The sequence below is a fragment of the Danio aesculapii genome, chromosome 5, assembly GCF_903798145.1.
Source record: "Danio aesculapii chromosome 5, fDanAes4.1, whole genome shotgun sequence".
Classification (NCBI taxonomy): Eukaryota; Metazoa; Chordata; class Actinopteri; order Cypriniformes; family Danionidae; genus Danio; species Danio aesculapii.
This window is the reverse complement of record NC_079439.1, coordinates 57225478-57244620: the sequence shown is the minus strand read 5'-3', so window position 1 is coordinate 57244620 and position 19143 is coordinate 57225478. Positions and strand designations below refer to the sequence as shown.

Sequence of the window (19143 nt, the reverse complement as noted above, 5' to 3'; positions counted from 1 at the left end):
TGTTTTGTTTTGTTTTGTTTTGTTTTGTTTTGTTTTGTTTTGTTTTGTTTTGTTTTGTTTTGTTTTGTTTTGTTTTGTTTTGTTTTGTTTTGTTGTTTATAAATACGGTTAATTCGTTTAATGCTACTTTTTTAGATTTGTTTTGTTTTGGTTTGTTTATAAATACAGTTAATAAGTTTAATGCTAGTTTGTTTTGTTTATAAATAAAGTTAATTAGTTTAATACTATTTTATATAAATGCAGTTAATTAATGCTAGCTTGTTTTTGTTTTATAGTGTTTTGTTGTGCTGTGTTTTGTATTGCTTTTTGTTTTGTTTTTCAATCTTTATAAAGACAGTTAATTAGTTTAATGCTGATTTATTTAAATGTATATATTTAATGGTATTAGCATATAGTATAAATAACTGTTAACATTAAGCAATTTCTTTTGTAGTGTATATGTTCATATTCCAATACCATTCTTTTGCAGTTTGGTTTGTTGCTTATGAAATAAACTCATATACAGTATGAGTACACCCCTCCCAAATCTCTCATTTAAATGTATACAGGAAGCTTTACAATATTATATTTGTGCATATACATTAGTTTAGTCAGTACTGAAGCCAAAACTGGAGCTAATCTAACAAAATAACTTATGATAACAGCCCAAAATTTGTACATTCAAATTTATATGTTGAAAAATATTTAAAAAAAATAATTAAAAACAGCAAAATTCAAGAGAAACAAAGAAATTTTAAGATTTTTTTTTTCTAGTTTGTAACATTTTTCCAGTATTTCACATGATTTTAAATGTATAATCTTTCTTTTTCCATATATATATATATATACACAAATTAAATAAAAGTATAAAAGTTAAATATATAACAGATTTTTAAAATACAGTTCATGAGAAGCCTAGCCACAGTTCCTGACCCCACACACAAAATCTCCTACAGCACAAAAGAGGAAAAGAATGCTTTGTTCCATGTGAGCAAGCGCTGCAGTGTAAAGCGTGTCTGTTCTCAGAGCGTGTGAAAAGTAAATGTTGCCTCATCAGCTCTGTGCTAATCTGCTGTGATCCCTTGATGGAACGCAGATTTCAGATTGCCAAAATCATGGCCTGTTGCTCTTACATCTCTTTCTCCTCTTGTTCTCAGGCCTCCTGTCTTCCAGATTATTCATGCAGTTTTTCATCATTTCTTCTTTTGTCTTTTCATCTTCAGGGATTATTTAGGGTTATTTGTGAGTTAAGCCCAGTCGACAGCAGCTGTGTCATATACTCTCCTTAGAAAGAAAAAGGGTCAGATTTTATACATCATTTCAGAAATAATCTGATTATAAACATTCTAACATTAAAAAAATACACAATTTTATCATTGCTTGGTTTCTTGTTGCTTTTTTCTGTTTGTTTTATTTGTTTGTGTTTGTGTGCGTGCGTGCGTGCGTGCGTGTGTGTGTGTGTGTTTGTATTCTGGTTTAGTTTGACCTTTTTGTTTTTCTATATGACCAAGATCATACAGTGTGATACAACAGGTTATTTGTGTTATTTTTTCAGACGTTTGTAGTTGCTCCTGCTCATTCTTTTTAAAGGGCACCTAGTTTACCCCTCTTCTCAGATTTGATACAAGTCTTTTGTGTCTCCAGAATGTGTCTGTAAAGTCTCAGCTCAAAGCGCCCTTCGGATTATTTATTATACCTTTCAGAAGTTTTCAGATTTTTAGCTCTGAGCATCTTGTTGCTGTTTTTGTTGGCTGTGCCTTTAATGCTAGTCCTTCCTGCCCACCGTTCCCACATGCCTGTCAGTGTGCCCCAATCTCTGCCCTCGGCTGCGTCAGACAACATACAGACATGAAGGAAGCAGATCTCACGTAACGTTTGTGAGAAATACTATAGTAAGAACTTTACCAATGATTTTTTAATGCATTTGTTGTAGAGTTGCAATGATGAGTCACACACAATGTCATTACAAAGTTCACGCACACACACAGATACACACACACACACACACACACACACACACACACACAGCGGACACACACTAAGACAGTGAGTGCGTTTAGCTTTGCACAGTTTTTGCACAGCAAATGTGACAAGATACACATTAATATCCAGTTCTGTATGGATATCTGTTATGTTAATGTACAAAATAAACCTGATTTAACATCCACAACCCAGGATTGAAGCGTCTTCTTTTATAATTGTACTGACATGCGGCTGTGGTGATAAAGTAAAGCGGAAGTAAATCGCTGTAATTCATTAATAACATTACTAATACGTTTTAAAAACATGTTAAACTTGTAAAACTCACTCTTGATCACATTTGATGGTATGATGGTCCTAGCGAACTGAACAGATCTTTTATTCCTGGTTGCTTTGCGCACATCCTGTCTTGTTGATACGTGGGTAAACCACACTCCTACCTCAAGTTGCAGTGGGCCTCAAAATGGGAGGGATTTGGATGCTATTTTAACGTCAGGAAATTTTAAAAAAGAGACTTGTGTTTATATCACTCCAATATGATTGTGGACACACTATACCTACACACAGTTCTGTCCAAACAGCTTACAAAAGATGATTTTCATCATAGGTGCCCTTTAAGTTGTGTGTTGCTGCTCAAGCACGCATGAGCAAACACTGGGTTGCAGATATAGCTATTCAACCTGCCAAAGTGGCTATAGTGGGAGCGGCTATCTAACCCACCACAGCTGAAATGTACTCGCATTTTTCAGGTTTTAATGTCAAGCCCTGAAAATAATGTATCAAATATGTCACAAAAATAACTTGACAACGTCTACGGTAATTGCTGGTGTGCGCACAAATCTAGAACTCCAACCCCCCCCCCACCCCCTGTGGCAAAGGTATGGACCGATTGCAAGCGCACAAAATAAAAATGGAAAATCACAATAATGTGTCATTTTGTTTTTAAGTTTGTTCTGAGATCAAATTCAAATGCAACAACCCAAACTTGTAAAATCAAAAATTAAACCGAGTGACAATTATCTGTTGTTGAGGTATTCCGAAGAGATGGAAAATGAAAGTTTGAAATGCGTTTTTCATTTGTTTAATTTTGACGTTGAACAAAAAACTGCATAGTGTTACATGCACCTGTAGACGAATTACCGGTTTGTAAACATTCAGGATGCGTGCAGCGAGGTTGCAGAAAAAAACGAGAGCGCTAGCATTTACAGTGAAGGAATGCAATCCGATGCGGTACAGAGTTTGTTGTTAGCTAAGAAATAAGTTATATTGATTACATATTATATATATATATAATTTACATAATGCTTTCAGCAAATTATAGCAGTTTGTCAGCCATTGATAAGCACAGTTACTCTCCAAAATTAACGTTAAAGTGATCGGCGTTCGTCTGACAGCTCCATTTGCGATAGCACCCTCCTGATGGATATTGGACAAGACGAAATGGCCAAGCATCCAGCCCTAAATATACAACTATCTTATTGAGACTCCAAGTGTTTTTACAAGAGAGATGTTAAAGGCCTACAAGTTTTTGGATGCCTACAATTTTGTTCTGTGCTGTCATGTGCAAGAAATAATGTTCCATGATTACCAGATTTAAAGCTTTGTAGTTCTAAAAACTGAGGTTTTGCCTAGCCAAAGACAAGGAAAGAAGATGGAACTTTAAAAGACCTGGGTAATCATCAACAAGCAAAACAACTGAATTCTGACAGTGAACTGCACCTGTACGGCAGAGTATGTGAACTTACATTTTTACATTTCATTCTAAGCATTCAGTGTCAGCACTTTAATTATCCATGTTTAACTGTTTTTGCTGAAATCATACATTGCTGCAATCAAAAACGAGTAATGTGAATGATTCAGCGTAGCGTGGACTTACCTGATATGAAATGAGAACTGCAGAGTCAAGCATTTTTAATTAGGTCCTCACTCCTTTCAGCTGCCTTTTAGCCAAAGACATCTGCGGTTGGCATTTAAAACAGTTTGGTGAACGGTAAAAGTAAAGTTTTCTACTTTCGAATTTGGCAACCTACCACTCAACATATGTTTGCTATTGCAACCGGTCTTTTTTTGCAACCGGGAACTCATGTGACGTCATGTGTAACGTAGGTAGGTAATTTGTTTTATAAGTTTGTAAAATATAAGTTTGTCTTTGGTATATTTATTTATTTGTAGATTTTTTATTGATGATAAACAGATCATAAATATTGAAACAATAATCTTAATCTTAACATCAGCACCAGCATACCGAACAAAGTATGAGGTCATAGCCATGGATTATTATTTAATTGTTTTGTTTATTGTTGCCGTTTGTTTGTTTTTCGTTTTTTTCTTGTTTGTTTTTCTGTTTTGCGGGTTGGCTGTTTTTTTTTATTGATGATAAACAGAAGATAAACATGACACACGACAAAAAAAAAAAAAAAAAAAAAAGAAATCTTTATCTCGACATGAGTGCCAACATGAATAAATGTGCGGTGGGGTGGAGGAGCAGCATGGATGACTGACCGTCAGTGTTAAATCAAGGCCCTGAGCGAGACAGAGGCCGTGCGGTTGAAGGGTCAGAGTCTGTTAAACAGGCTGGATCTGACTAATGTTTGAGACCCTCAGTGACCCTCGCTGAACTTTACAGTCCCTGTGGCAAATGCTTGATGTGTCATGATTTAAGCATGAGAAATCAAGATCATTGTTACTTTGTTCTTCACTGTGTCAGTCTTCACAGTGTAGGACAGTCTGAAATATCAATGTGGATGTAGAGTGTGATGGTGGCTCAGCACTGTTGCCTCACAGCAAGGTGTCGCTGGTTTGAGTCCCGGCTGGGTCTGTGTTGAGTTTGCATGTTTTCCTTGTGTCTGCATGGGGTTCCTCCGGGTGCTTCGGTTTCCCCCACAGTCCAAAGACATGCACTATTGGTGAATTGAATAAACTAAATTGGCTGTAGTGTATGAGTGTGTGGTAATGAGTGTGCATGTGTGTTTCCCTGTACTAGGTTGCAGCTGGAAGGGCATCCGCTGGAATAGTTGGCGGTTAATTCAACTGTGGTGACCTCTGAAATAGAGACTAAGCCCAAGGAAAAAGAATGAATTAATGTATAGTGTGAGTTTAATATGTGTTAGACCTGCTGGAATTACCGCAGACTCATTTGTCAAATGTATTACACAATAGTGAAGTGATTTATATTCTCACACCATAAACAAGTAGCCATAGGGTGCTTCAGTTAATGCTGTTCAGTTACCATCCTGATACGTTTTAATTGGTCTTCATTCATTTTTGTCTTGTTCCATGACTTTTGTTTTGTTTGTTGGTGTGCTATTTATTTTTATTTTAATATAAATTAGCTTTTTTCATTCTGTTTTTTTTTTGTTTGGTGCCCTATTATGTGGTGTTTTTATTTTATTTTGTTTAGTTGCTATATTTTAGTTTACCTTTAAACTAGATTTGTTGAGTTTCTGTGGTTTGTTTGTTTGATTTTTTATAGTGTTATGCATTTTGTTTAGCGTTTTGTTTGGTATTCTTAGGTGTTTTTCTTTGTTTTTATTTACTTTTACTTTTGTAAACTTTTTGCGGTTATGCTAGTTGGTTTGTTTATTTTTCTGCTCTGTTATTTTTGTTTGTTTTCTGATGTTGTTATATTCTTTTTTGTTTGTTGCTTTAATTTTTTATCATCATTATTATTATTATTATTATTATTATTATTATTATTATTATTATTATTATTATTATTGTTGTTGTTGTTGTTGTTGTTGTTGTTATTTCTTTGATCTTTTACTTTAGTATTGTAAACTTTTTGTTGTTATGTTAGTGTCAGGGTTCTGTGTTTGTGTCATGTGATTTCCCCATGTGTTGTGCTCCATGTGCTTCTGTTTATGCCATATGATTCCTTTGTTCTGTTTTCCCGTGTTTGTTAGTGTGCAGCGTTTCCACCTGTGTCTCACCCCTGTATGTAATCAGTTTAATCATGTCCCTAGTATTTATACCCCTTAGTTTGGTTTAGTGCTTTGTCCAGTATTGAAAGTCATTCCTGCATGGCTTTCCATGTTGTCTTCGCCTCATGATTCCTGTGTGTCGATGTTCCAGTGAGTGTTATGTAAATAAATCTACGAGTGTTGATAATTCCTGCGATCCAGTGCGTTAATGGTGTTTGTGAGAGAGGGCAGTCATGACAGTTGGTTTGTTTGTTTCTCTGTTGCAGTTTTTATCGATTATTTTTTTATTTATTTTTTTGTTGTTGTTGCTCGTTTTGTTTGTTGCTTAATACTTTTGGTAGTGTGTTTTTTTTTTTTTTTTTTTTCCTATGGTCTTGGAGTTTCTTTTTTTTCACGGCGGAATGAATCGCCAACTATTCCAGCATATGTTTTATGCAGCGGTTGCCCTTTCAGTTGCAATCCAGTACTAGGAAACACCCATACACTCTCACAATCACACACACTCTCATACACTACGGCTCATTTAGTTTATTCAATTCACTCATAACGCATGTCTTTGGACTGTGGGGGAAACCGAAGCCCCCACGCAAACACGGGGAGAACATGCAAACTACACACAGAAATGCCAACCTTCTTGCTGTAAGGCGACAGTGCTAAATACTGAGCAACCTTGCCGCCCTCTTCAAATGTTCAATTCCCTGTACTTTTTACTGTGTGTTAACTATTCTTGTTCATTTGTTCTGCTTTTTCTTTTTCTACTTCTTATAGCGATTGAAACTCTGACATTAGGTTTCCCAGGCTCCAAAAGAGCAATAAAATCTTCCTGTAAGCACACACACTGAAAGTCCACATGAGCTCATATAACAGAGGTGCAGAGTCATCACTGCATCATTGCTGTGGGCTGATTAGAACAGAGCTACCGAAAATTCTTTCTTACACACACACAAACACACACACTCAGACACAGCAGCGGGGAGAATCTTTGCTTATAGGTTTGTGGCTGTGCATACATTTATGTGCATTGGCAATGCGTCTGTGCATTCATACGTGAAAGCAAAAGAGAGGAGGGCCGGAATGAGGAAGACAGGAGCTGATGCAGAGCGCTTTAAGAAGAGCCAGGGGATGAAGATTAGGATAGAGGTGACCGCGAGGACAGCTCAGTATATTAAACAGAAGAACGGGCCAGAGATCAAAGAGGCTGGCAATCTTTGAGCCCGCTCAATTACACACTTGTTTTGTTTGGTTGCCTAATTTGCCTTTCTTTGTGGCATATTTTCCAGAACAAACAAATGAAAGCTGTGTTTAAATAGAGAAACCATGACCTGGGGCTCTATCAAAAAAAAGGCCATTAAAAAAATAAGATACAGTGAACTGTGAAGTTTGCATTTTAACATAAGCATAATTGTGCATAAATAGCTCAATTATATTACTTTACTCTTGGAAAGAATGCTTTTGTTATAGTGTTGTGATTTTTGTCTAGCTTTGTTTTTTGCTTTTGTTTATTTAGACTTTTACTAGAGTTTTTAGTTTGGTCTTTTTTGTTTGTCTGTTTTTTGTTTGACTATCCATAAGGATTCGGAACCTTCATGAAGTTCATACTCCATTAAAAAAAATCTCCAGAACTAAGCATTTGTTTGTGCTGTGCTTGTTCTGATTTGGTGTTTGGGATTCATTCACTCATTTATTTTCCTTCGGCTTAGTCCCTTATTTATCATGGGTCACCACAGCGGAATGAATCGCCAACTATTCCAGCATATGTTTTACACAGCGGATGCCCTTCCAGTTGCAATCCAGTACTAAGAAACACCCATACACCACCTTTAGAATTATATTTTCTGTATCATATATTATCTTTAGAAATATATATTTCTATTTGGAAAGTTTTAGAGAAATGTTTTCAAATATAATTTGCCTGATTGTTTGCGTTTTATTCTACTTTTTATTCATTTTTTTCTGTCTGTTCAGAGTATTTTCTAAAAGTGATAAATGAGAGTGTGGTCATGTAGAAAATACTTTAAAGTACATTAATGCTTAGTTTATATGATGTACAGGAGATCACAATAATTAACCCCGAAAAAGCCAAAGCAAAGCAAAGACTACCAGATTACTATGGTTTAAATACAGCACTGCAACATACAAAAGAGAGAGATCGAGAATGTCACTTACCTGTTCTATAATGATTTGATCAGCTGCAGTGAGAAGAGTATGGTCATGTAGAAAAAAAGTGTTCAATACTTAATTTACATGATGTACACGCAATTATATTAGAAATAGTATATTTCATATCTAATAAACTAATTTAATATTATAGAAAATGTATTTAAACTAAGAATTGCCATAATAATTGCAATATATTTGTAACATTCTATTAAATAATACATCCATCTGTTGTACACTACAGCCAATGCTCCTAGAAAAAAAAATGTGTATGTGATTTTGCACCATTTGTAGCATGGTGTTGTAAATGGAGAACTGTGATTCAGACCTGACGGTGGTCATGGAGGTGCTGACCTTGTTAAAGAGCTACAGGACCTTTGAACCGACGTGTCTGTGCGGCGTCAGGCCTCCAGATGGACCATCAGCTTCACTGCACAACAATAACCACAGGAAACAAGAGCAGATGTCCTCAATGTCCCAAGACAGTCCTGTCGATGGTTTTCATGCTTAAAAAATTTATAAACAGGACATCTTGGGCTTTTTGGATTTTCAGAGTAAAGAAAACATCTAAAATGCATTTTAAAGTTTCTTTTTTTTTTTTTTTTTTGTCACACTTTATCAATTAGCATTCTAAAATTTTTATTTATGTTTTTGTCATACTGTTCTCATTTAAAATTTTAAAACTTTTTAAAATGTATTTATTCATTTATTTGTTGTTTTTATTTATCATTATTTTTATTTATTTATTATTTTTATTTAATATTATTTTATTTATTCTTGTCTTTATTTTTTATTTTTGTATTATTATTAATTTATTTATTATTATTTTATTTATTTATTATATATTTTTATTTCATTTTTTTTTTCTGTTTGTTCAGAGTAGTTTTTAAGTTATGGTGTGATCAAAAGAGATTCCCAAAATCCCCCTAGTAAAAACCTTGAATGCTAAAATGTCTAAAAATACAAGAACGTTGAACATGCACCTCAAATATTGTCAATATCTTTTCAGTAATATTCTCAAATATAGTTGTTTTTGAAAATGTATTTAAAATAGTAAATTAAACCCTTTTTTCAGAATGAGTTTTATATTTTACAATAGTAATAAAATAGTTTTATCCTGTCTTTATTTTGAAAGTTTTAGTGAGATATTTTATACATATATTGTCTGATTATATGTTTTATTCTACTTTTTTATTTGACACCATGTCTCAAAATCCAAGCTAAATGAATTGTGTAAAAATAACTCTAACTTTAATTATATTTTGTAATTAGATGGCAAATAGATGAATATGATATGATATGTGTACGTTTATCACCTCATCTAATTTATCACATTACCTTGTTAAACAGTAGTAACCCAAATATTGACAACGCTTCAATTTTGTTACTTGCAATAACTAACTTTATTTAATGCAATAACTAAATTAGCACCCACAGAGATAATCCGAGATTACATATTGGAGTCATTAACTTTCAGACTTCAATCTGTCGGACAGTACAATGGGTGCATGGTGCGTCTTCTTGGCTCAGAACCTTTCTTCGACAGTGGTGATATTTTCACGACCACTCCCCACCACACTGCATACTGATCCAGTGCAATCAATTTTCACCAACAAGTAATCCAATACACCTATTGTCCAGTTTTTTGGTCGGAAATTCACAAAGAAAATGTCAAACACTGTAGCCTATCAGTTCTCGTAAAACTTAAATCAAACTCTTATTTTCGATTGAAACACCATTTTAATAAGCCTTACACAGCTAAAAATAAATACATCATCATTACGTCATCGCCAAGGAAAGTACAGTAAATAAAAGGATTATTTTAATGCACAGATTGCGCTTCTATTCCTCTTCGAAATTTAGTCATTATTATTCTTGTAGTATGATAATAAGCAGTCTTATATTTGTATGATATATAATTGCTTGTTTGTTTGTTTTTTGAGACACGGTGTATATTCTTCTGTCTGTTCAGAATATTTTGTTAATTACTGAGGAAAAAATGAGATTCCCCAAATCCTCTATGTAAAAACCTTTAATGCCAAAATGTATAAAAAATGTGAAGAATTTAAAGATCAGCTGGTCTGTTTATAAGCTGACATACGAGTGATCCCATGATTAATCGACTGATCTTCACAGCTTTAAAATGCCCCAGTGTCCCTGTATCTGTGGCTAAACTCAGTAAACAGTAGTGACTTTGGTGAATTGATGACCTTCACGGCTAATCACAGTCATTTCTGTTGAGCATGTGAACACAATGGCAAATCATTGCTATTTAAGAACGTGCGCTCAAATGTTAGCGGGAAATGGATGTTTTTAAATATACAGCATTGATTAATATCGAATTCCAGTATCGTGACAACTCTAATCTGTGTTTTGAGGGATATTCTTATACATAACTTGTGCTCTGTTCAGAGTATTTTTTAAATTATCGAGTGATGAATAAGATTCCCAAAATCACCTTTGTAAAATCCTTAGGAAATTTGAACCTGATCCTCAAGTTTTTATGCTAGAAATGTATGCAAATTAGTTCATTTAATGAAACAATGACTTATTTGCATATTCAGACATTAATTGCAATTATTTATTTTTTTTCGCCTGTCAAAATATGTTTGCAATTCTTTATGTAATCAATCAACTCCCCAAGTATGGTGATAGCTATTTTTTATTATTATTATTTTGTATTTATCTGAAATGATGAAGTGTTCTCCATCGTAAAGCTGGTCCCCAAAGAGCCAGGAACACTGCAAACACTAAAAGATAAATGCAAAGAGCTTTTCAAAGAAAGAGGCTTGATTATCCAGACGAGACACAAGCAAACCTAGAGAACGTTTCTTAGAGCATCTGTGCTGTAAGAAGTGATTTATTTAAGAGGAAAAGCATGTACGGGTGAGAAATACTCTAGAAAGTGTGGGAGAGATATAGGTGAGGGAGAAATCGGACTGTGGTGATTGGTAAAAGGTACTGCTCTGAACGTAATAACTATTGATGTGTTGTAAGAAGTGGAATTGAGAGAGAGAGAGAGAGAGAGAGAGAGAGAGAGAGAGAGAGAGAGAGAGATGTGCCTGTTTTCACAGTCGATGTGTGCTGTTTTGTTGCATTTGTCATGAGGAGTCAATGAGAAAAGACAGTTGTGCTGAATAAACACACTTCTGCTGCTCTGATACGAAGACGTAAAGGTCTGATTAGTTTGGCAGACAATAACTGGTTGAGATAAATGTGTGTGCATGTGTGTGTGTAAAAACATTTCTTTTAAAGGAATAGTTCACCCCTAAAATAAAATCTGCTGTTAATTTATTCACCCTCAGGCCATCCAACATGTAGGGGACATATTTGTTTCAGCACAACATTAGAGATTTTTAACTGAAACAATGGTTCTTTGTGATACAAGTCAAATGCTACCGGCACATTATAAGTCAAAAACAAAACCAAAACAAATTATTTAATATGGTACATTTTTAGATTTAAAATTTAGATATTATATTATATTATATTATATTATATTATATTATATTATATTATATTATATTATATTATATTATATTATATTATATTAAATTATATTTTATTTTATTTTATTTTATTTTATTTTATTTTATTTTATTTTATTTTATTTTATTTTATTTTATTTTATTATATTATATTATTTTATTATATATTATATTATATTATATTATATTATATTATATTATATTATATTATATTATATTATATTATATTATGTTATATTGTAGTATATTATATTATATTATATATTTTATATATTATATTATTTTATATTATATTATATTATATTATATTATATTATATTATATTATATTATATTATATTATATTATATTATATTATATTAAATTATATTATTTTATATTATATTTATTTTATTTTATTATATTATTTGGTAGTGTATACAGTATATTATATACTAGCTAAACAAAACTACTCCTTTGCTTATTTAATTTAATATGAAAAATATCAGGTTTTAAATTTTTCAATTAAATTTAAGTATTTTTTGTTATTATATTAATATCTTAATTATCTTAATTTTTAAATACATGAAATAAGTATATCAGTAATTTAATATGTTTGTTTTTTTACACTTTTGTATATTCTTAGTGTGATGAAACAATAAACATTATTACTAAAGTGTAGAAAACATTTATTTACCTGGGGAAAAATCTTTAAAACAGTGTCCAGCATACTCTTAATATGCAGATTTCTTTTCATTTGAATTTTGAATTATGAATTGCTTTAAGTTAAAATTGCTAGTTGAATGAGATATTACCCAATGATTTTATGGAAAGTTACAATAATATTAAAACACAATACAGTCGAATTCAAAATGCAATGAAAAAATAACAATTTTTTAATACAATAAAAAAGAAGTTTGAGTGCAGAATGTTTACCAATTTTATACAAAAACTTTTTTTGAAGTGTACATTTTAAGTATGGTTTATTTACATATTTCTTAAAACAAAGTGTAAACTTCATATTAATACACTACACTGTGACTTATTTTAGTTCAAATATTTGTTGTAGTATTCATTTAAAATGTGGTTTATTTAAAACGTGGTTTGTTATTTTGTAAAACAAAGTGCACTGTATGATAATAATAATAATAATAACAATAAAAAAAAATAATAATAATAATAATAATAATAATAATAATTATTATTATTATTATTATTATTATTATTATTATTATTATTATTATTATTATTATTATTATTATTATACTACAATAAAAACAGGGCACAATGCACTGGAATAAAATTAAGATTTGATTTCAAGACATTTTTTATAGGGCATATTTATATTACTTTATTTTGGACACCATTATTTGTCATCTGACCCAGTGAAGGTTTTGTTTTACAGACTGGTCAATAAAGGGCTCTTAAGAATCAAAAGCCTCACTTTCACTCATGCTGCCGTCTGTTGCTTTTTCGTCTGCTGTTATTGTCCTTGCCACTTATTCAGATTTGGGAGGGACTGGGAAGGCCGAGATAGTGCCTTTTTGCCACATTTGTCATGAGGAGTTAATTAGCGAAGGCTCTTGTGCTAGTTTTGTCGCCTCACCATTGAATCTTTATCCACTTGAAAGGCTCAAGTGCCAATGAGATGTATGAGTGTTTTTTTGGGCACACAGTCTCTTTATTCAAATTACATTTTCAAATTTCACATGACATTTTCTTTTTAACTCCTTACACCTTTGTTTTCATATTTCTTCCTTTTCTTGACACAATTTCAAAGAGGTTTCTGAAGTTCCGTGTTCTGAAGGCGTTCACTGAGGAATATGTTCATACATGTTTCTAACATTCAGTCTACAAAAAATATTAACATATTTTTGGTGTGCTTTTTGCAGGGTTTTTTTTTTTTTGGTTAAATATGGAGCAACAGGATATGTTCCTACGTAATATACATCATTATGTATAACAAAAACATCAGTTAAACAGATTTAGGGAAAAATATTTGTTTATTTATTGACTTGTTTTATTTATTTGTTTATTTATTCGTTTAAAATGATAACTTTACCCTTGTTTTATGTAATTTGCTCTCAAAGTAAATTTTTATTACAGTTAAAGGTGCTGTGTGTAAGTTTTTGACTCCTCTAAAGCATAAAAATACAATAATATGTTTGCAGATATTTAAGAAATATGCTAAATATAAATTGCAAGTGTTGGTTAGAACAAAAACCTACTTTTAATATGGATATTATTCCTTCTATCGCATGCCTTTGCTTTTATTTAGAAAAAAATCACACGCTAACACTCATCTTCCCAGTTGTTGAATTGAATGTAATTATCATAGAGAAGGTTTTGTTTCATGAAGTGGGCAGTAAAAAGCCTATTTTTTCCCTTGCTTGGTTGCTTTCATCTGCCCAGTTGAACGGCTGGCTCTCTTATTGTTTCTGACACTGATTCAGTGTTGAAAAGAAGCTGATATTTGGTTGATCTACAGAAGCTCTCGGCCTGACATTTATCCTGCTATCAAATTAATTTACGGTGTCAGTCTCTCTTTTGGAAATGGAAGCCAGAGAGATAGAGAGACGAGCGCTGGAAGTGGGAGATACTTGTGAAAATGAGTACAAATGTGAACAAAGTGTGTCGTAGAAATCACATAAAGCCCAGATGTGCCTAGGGTGCATTTCTTAAAACCATCCTTAGCCAAGTAAAATAGCCAGTTCCATTGTTTAAAATGTAGTTTGGGGATTTCTGGAATGCATCGTTCTAACGAATATTCACAAACAACATCATCATTTTGTGTGGTTCAAACTTGGAGCTACACTTCTAGACTTGTAGTTAGAAGCAGAGTTCTTGGCTGTGTTCTAGACCAAATTAGCTCCCCTATTTGCCCTATTCTTTTACAATGCTTTACCATACACTCTGCATGATTTTAAAAGCTTGCTCTCCTTTTATGTCATTTGCTATCAAAGTTATTTTTATTACGGTTCAGTTTAAATGCCATACCACGCAAAGCATGCTGGGAGCTACACATCCACTACCCAGGTAGTCGTGGCAACAGTGGATTGAACATAATACATTGTCAAAATTGTTCAAGAATTGCTTTGGTTCAGCTCCTTTTTTTAAAACAAGTAATTTGTACAAGCAAAAATGTTGTTTGGGTCTTCTGCAAAAAAGTACTTTCTACTGAGCTGTGTACTTGTGTTCCCCATGTTCCATCATCTCTATTTATTCTTATTTTAAGAGGTTTCTTGTTTTGTCTTGATTCCCAGTATAGTCGAGATTCCTGAGATGGAGAATGTTTCCTTGCTAAGGCAGGTTCATTTGCTGATACGTTCCATGTCTTTCACTGTGTTTCAGTACATCTTGTTGCCATAACAATAACATGCTTGCTGCTGCTCCCTGCAGTCTTCTCAGCGCAAGCAGCATTAGTCAAGCCAAGCTGAGCAAATGCCCAAACAAGAAGCACTGCATATTTTACTTAACGCATTATATGGCTTCTTATTCTTATATATTTCAATCTTTGCTTTGTTCTATAGAATATTTTAAATTTTATTTTGTCTGTGAAATAAAATACATCTAAATGAATGAATAAATGCATAAATGCATGCAGTAACCTCTAATCCGTCTAATTGCCATTCAAAATATGTGTGGATTAATAAAAAAAATAACAACGATCTGTAAGGCCACAATAAATTTCATCAATGTATTTCATCCAAGCCACACATGATTTATGTATTCATTTGTTCATTCGCTCGTTAGTTCATTCAGAATTAATTGATTGATTAGTTTGTTTGTTCGTTCATTCATTCATTCACTAACTTAGCATTCATCCACTCACCTAGCTTTCATTCATTTATCTACAATTCCCTCATACATTTGGGATTTGGCACTCATCAATCTGGGATTGAAACTCCAGATTTCAATATACTGTAAGTTTTAATATTTACCAATACAGTGATTTTCATACATATATTCAAAGTCAAATAAATTGGTTTCATTAAATTATCAGTGACCTCCTGTGTCATCAGAAGATGATGGTTTTTGCTTGGATGCTAAACCTAATCATCAGATGGCTCAGCACAATTTAATTGTAAACATAACAGAAATGTAATAAAATCAGATGTGGTTATTTCGAGGTTTAGCAGATTGTGACTGGTCTGTATGTAGCTGTAACTGATGGTAGCTGATCTGTATGTTTTTTTTTTTTTTGTTTGTTTGTTTTTTAATGTATTTATTTATTTATTTTTTTTTTTCAGACTAACCCTAAAAAATTAACAGTGAGTTCATATCTGCCCCACTGCCAGGGCAAATGCTGTTTTCATTGTAACATATATGAATCAATAGTAATAATAATCAATATAATCAACAGCTTGAGAGGACCTATACACACTAAACATTCTTCATTTAGGCTTAAATATTACATGTCTGTGCCACTATTTTATATGTATTGACTTATAAATAATGTATTTCTTCTATTTTTACTGACTGTTCACATGTCTTTAATAAAGTTTTAACTTTATGATTTAGGCCAGCAGTTTTCACAGTGGCATTAGATTACATAAAGTGAAATAATTCATTCAATTACCCTAACCTGCCTAGTTAACCTGATTAACCTAGTTAAGCCTTTAAATGTCACTTTAAGCTGGATAGTGTCTTAAAAATATCTAGTAAAATATTATTTACTGTCATCATGGCAAAGATAAAATAAATTAGTTATTAGAAATGAGTTATTAAAACTATTATGTTTACAAATGTGTTGAAAAAAAACCTTCCCTCCGTTAAACAGAAATTGGGGAAAAAAATAAACAGGGGGACTGATAATTCAGGGAGGGCTAATAATTCTGACTTCATATGTATGTATGTGTATATATATATATATATATATATATATATATATATATATATATATATATATATAGGTAATATTACAGAATTTTTCACTTGAAAAAAACTCAAGTTTTGTAATCCCTTGATTTGTTAATAATGCAACATATAAGAAAAACAACTCAAAGGTTGAACATATTTGATGGTAAATTAAAAATGACCTGATCTGGGAATAAACAAACGCATCATTTAATTAGCATCTGTTGAACCACTAAAATTAATTGTACGATAATACACAGAGTGGGTCTTTGAAATTATGTGCATTCTTTTTCAGCGATTATTTATTCATTCATTCATTTTCCTTCGGCTTAGTCCCTTTTTTCATCAGAGGTCGCCACAGCGGAATGAACCACCAACTTATCCAACATATGTTTTACATAGTGGATGCCCTTCCAGCTGCAACCCAGTACTGGAAATGTCCATACACAATCATTTACATACACTACGGCCAATTTAGTTGATTCAATTCACCTACCGCATGTCTTTGGACTATGGTGAAATCCGGAGCACCCGGATGAAACCAATGCGAACACGAGGAGAACATGCAAACTCCACACGGAAATGCCAACTGACCCAGCTTTGACTCAAACCAGCACCCTTCTTGTTGTAAGGTGACAGTTTTAACCACTGAGCAACCCTGTCATCCCTTCAGTGATTATTCAGTGATTATTCTACACTCAAATTAGATTTTTAACTGCTTTCTACCACAATATGGGGTCTTCTCTATAAAGAAGCACTTTGTTTCCCCAGACTTCAGGTTTATGTATGAATCACATATGAAGTGTGGAAGTGGCCAGTGAAATGTCAGCTGTCTGACGAGAGCTGGCTGCGGGTGCGAGGCTGATTTTCCTGTTCTTTGCAGCAGTTGGCAGGACTGAGTTCCGCTTGCCTTATCAAATAAATTGGAGAGCTTTTTTCCCCCACTATTGCCTCGGCAGAAAAGGTTTTGGCTCACCCGAGGGTCTTCCGCTCATGCCTGCTACTGATGGGAAAACTACTTAGAATAATTGTGTTCCAGGATTGCAAACCATCGCATGGCTCTTTCTCTCTCTCTTTCTCTCTTTGTATCATTCTCCCTTATTCTCTTTCGTTCTCTGCATTGAAAGAATATGAATTGGACAGTCCCAGCTTTCAACAGGAGGAAAAGGTGGCTGTTTTAGTCTCTGCGTCATCCCCATTTTAAGGGTTATTATGTAATAGGATGGTGACCTAAATGGTTTCATTTTTATTACATGAAAAATAAGAATATGTCCCAATTTAATGTGAAATGGATTATTTAATAAATCAATTCATCCATCCGTTATTGCCATCATTATCCTGGCCAGTAAAAACCAGACATAATAACTTTGTTCAAAATAACAACATTTCTTTGCAATAGTTTTAATTTATTTATTTTATTTGTGTGAGGGTGGGTCTGTACCTGTTTATATGGTTTACATGGACACAGAATTGTATAATTACGTAGGTATGACCAGTGTTGGGGAAAGTGACTACAGTTGCTACTACAACAACTACTACTACTACTACTACTACTACTACTACTACTAATAATAATAATAATAATAATAACAATAATAATAATAATAATAATAATAATAATAATAATAATAATAATAATACAAAAAATAATAATAATAATAATAATATAACTATTATTATTATTATTATTATTATTATTATTATTATTATTATTATTATTATTATTATTATTATTATTATTATTATTATTACATGCTTTCAATATTCACCCATCACCCAAGTCCACATTCTTCTTTTTTTTATACTGTCAGAAAAAAAAATATGAATGGTGGCATATTCCTTTCATTTTATCAGATGTAGCATTTATATTTAATATGATGGTAGTTCATAAATAGATTGACTAGATGTGATATGATCTCTTTTCCGGACGGCCTTGTGTTGTTAAGTTAAACGGTGAATCATTTCCCTCTGAACATTTGCCTTTCCTGCTCTGATGAATTGTCATCTTTGTGCAAATCCAGGATGGCAGGTTCAGCTTTTCTTTCACTCCATTCTAAATCTTCTTCACAACGCCATAATTCTCTTCCAGTCTGTGCCAGCAAAACCCTCTCTCTCTCTCTCTCTCTCTCTCTCTCTCTCTCTCTCTCTCTCTCTCTCTCTCTCTCTCTCTCTCTCTCTCTCTCTCTCTCTCTCTCTCTCTCACACACACACATTGTCATTTTTCATTGTGCTTAGTTTAACAGTACTTTTGAATAGTGGCATATCTTAGTATTCTGAATGGTGTGAAATAAACATCTGTCTCTGTGGATTATTCCTAGTCAATAGCAGGAACGGCTATACAGAGAGTTTGAGTCAGATCATATTTGAGCTATTGATGTTTATTTCAAACAGCCAGTCTAATAATAAGCCCAGTAATCAGACAGACTGTCTCATACACTGAAGGGAATAATAATAATAATAATAATAATAATAATAATAATAATAATAATAATAATAATAATAATAATAATAATAATAATAATAAATTCAGGTTATGTTTAGACCAGTTCTTTAAATTCTCTCTGGATCTACTGAATTTGAGTAAAATATAAATATTTGTTTTATTTTAAAAGGATCTTATAAAGTTTCTTGCAAATTTCATGTATAAATATGTATTTTTTATTATTATTCGGAAAATGTCAGATACCACAAATGTTTTAATTTGTTGGGAGTGAAAATCTGGATTATCCCATCAAATATTGATTTGGAACTCTTCTGAAGTCAAAATTCATTTTTTTAAAATGT

General features: G+C 32.6%; 1 protein-coding gene across 2 annotated transcripts in view; it reads left to right on the top strand.

The window, feature by feature from the left end:
* tmem132e (transmembrane protein 132E) overlaps positions 1–19143 on the top strand; it is a 601474-nt gene that overhangs the window by 472840 nt on the left and 109491 nt on the right. The gene's annotated exons all lie outside the window — the stretch shown is intronic.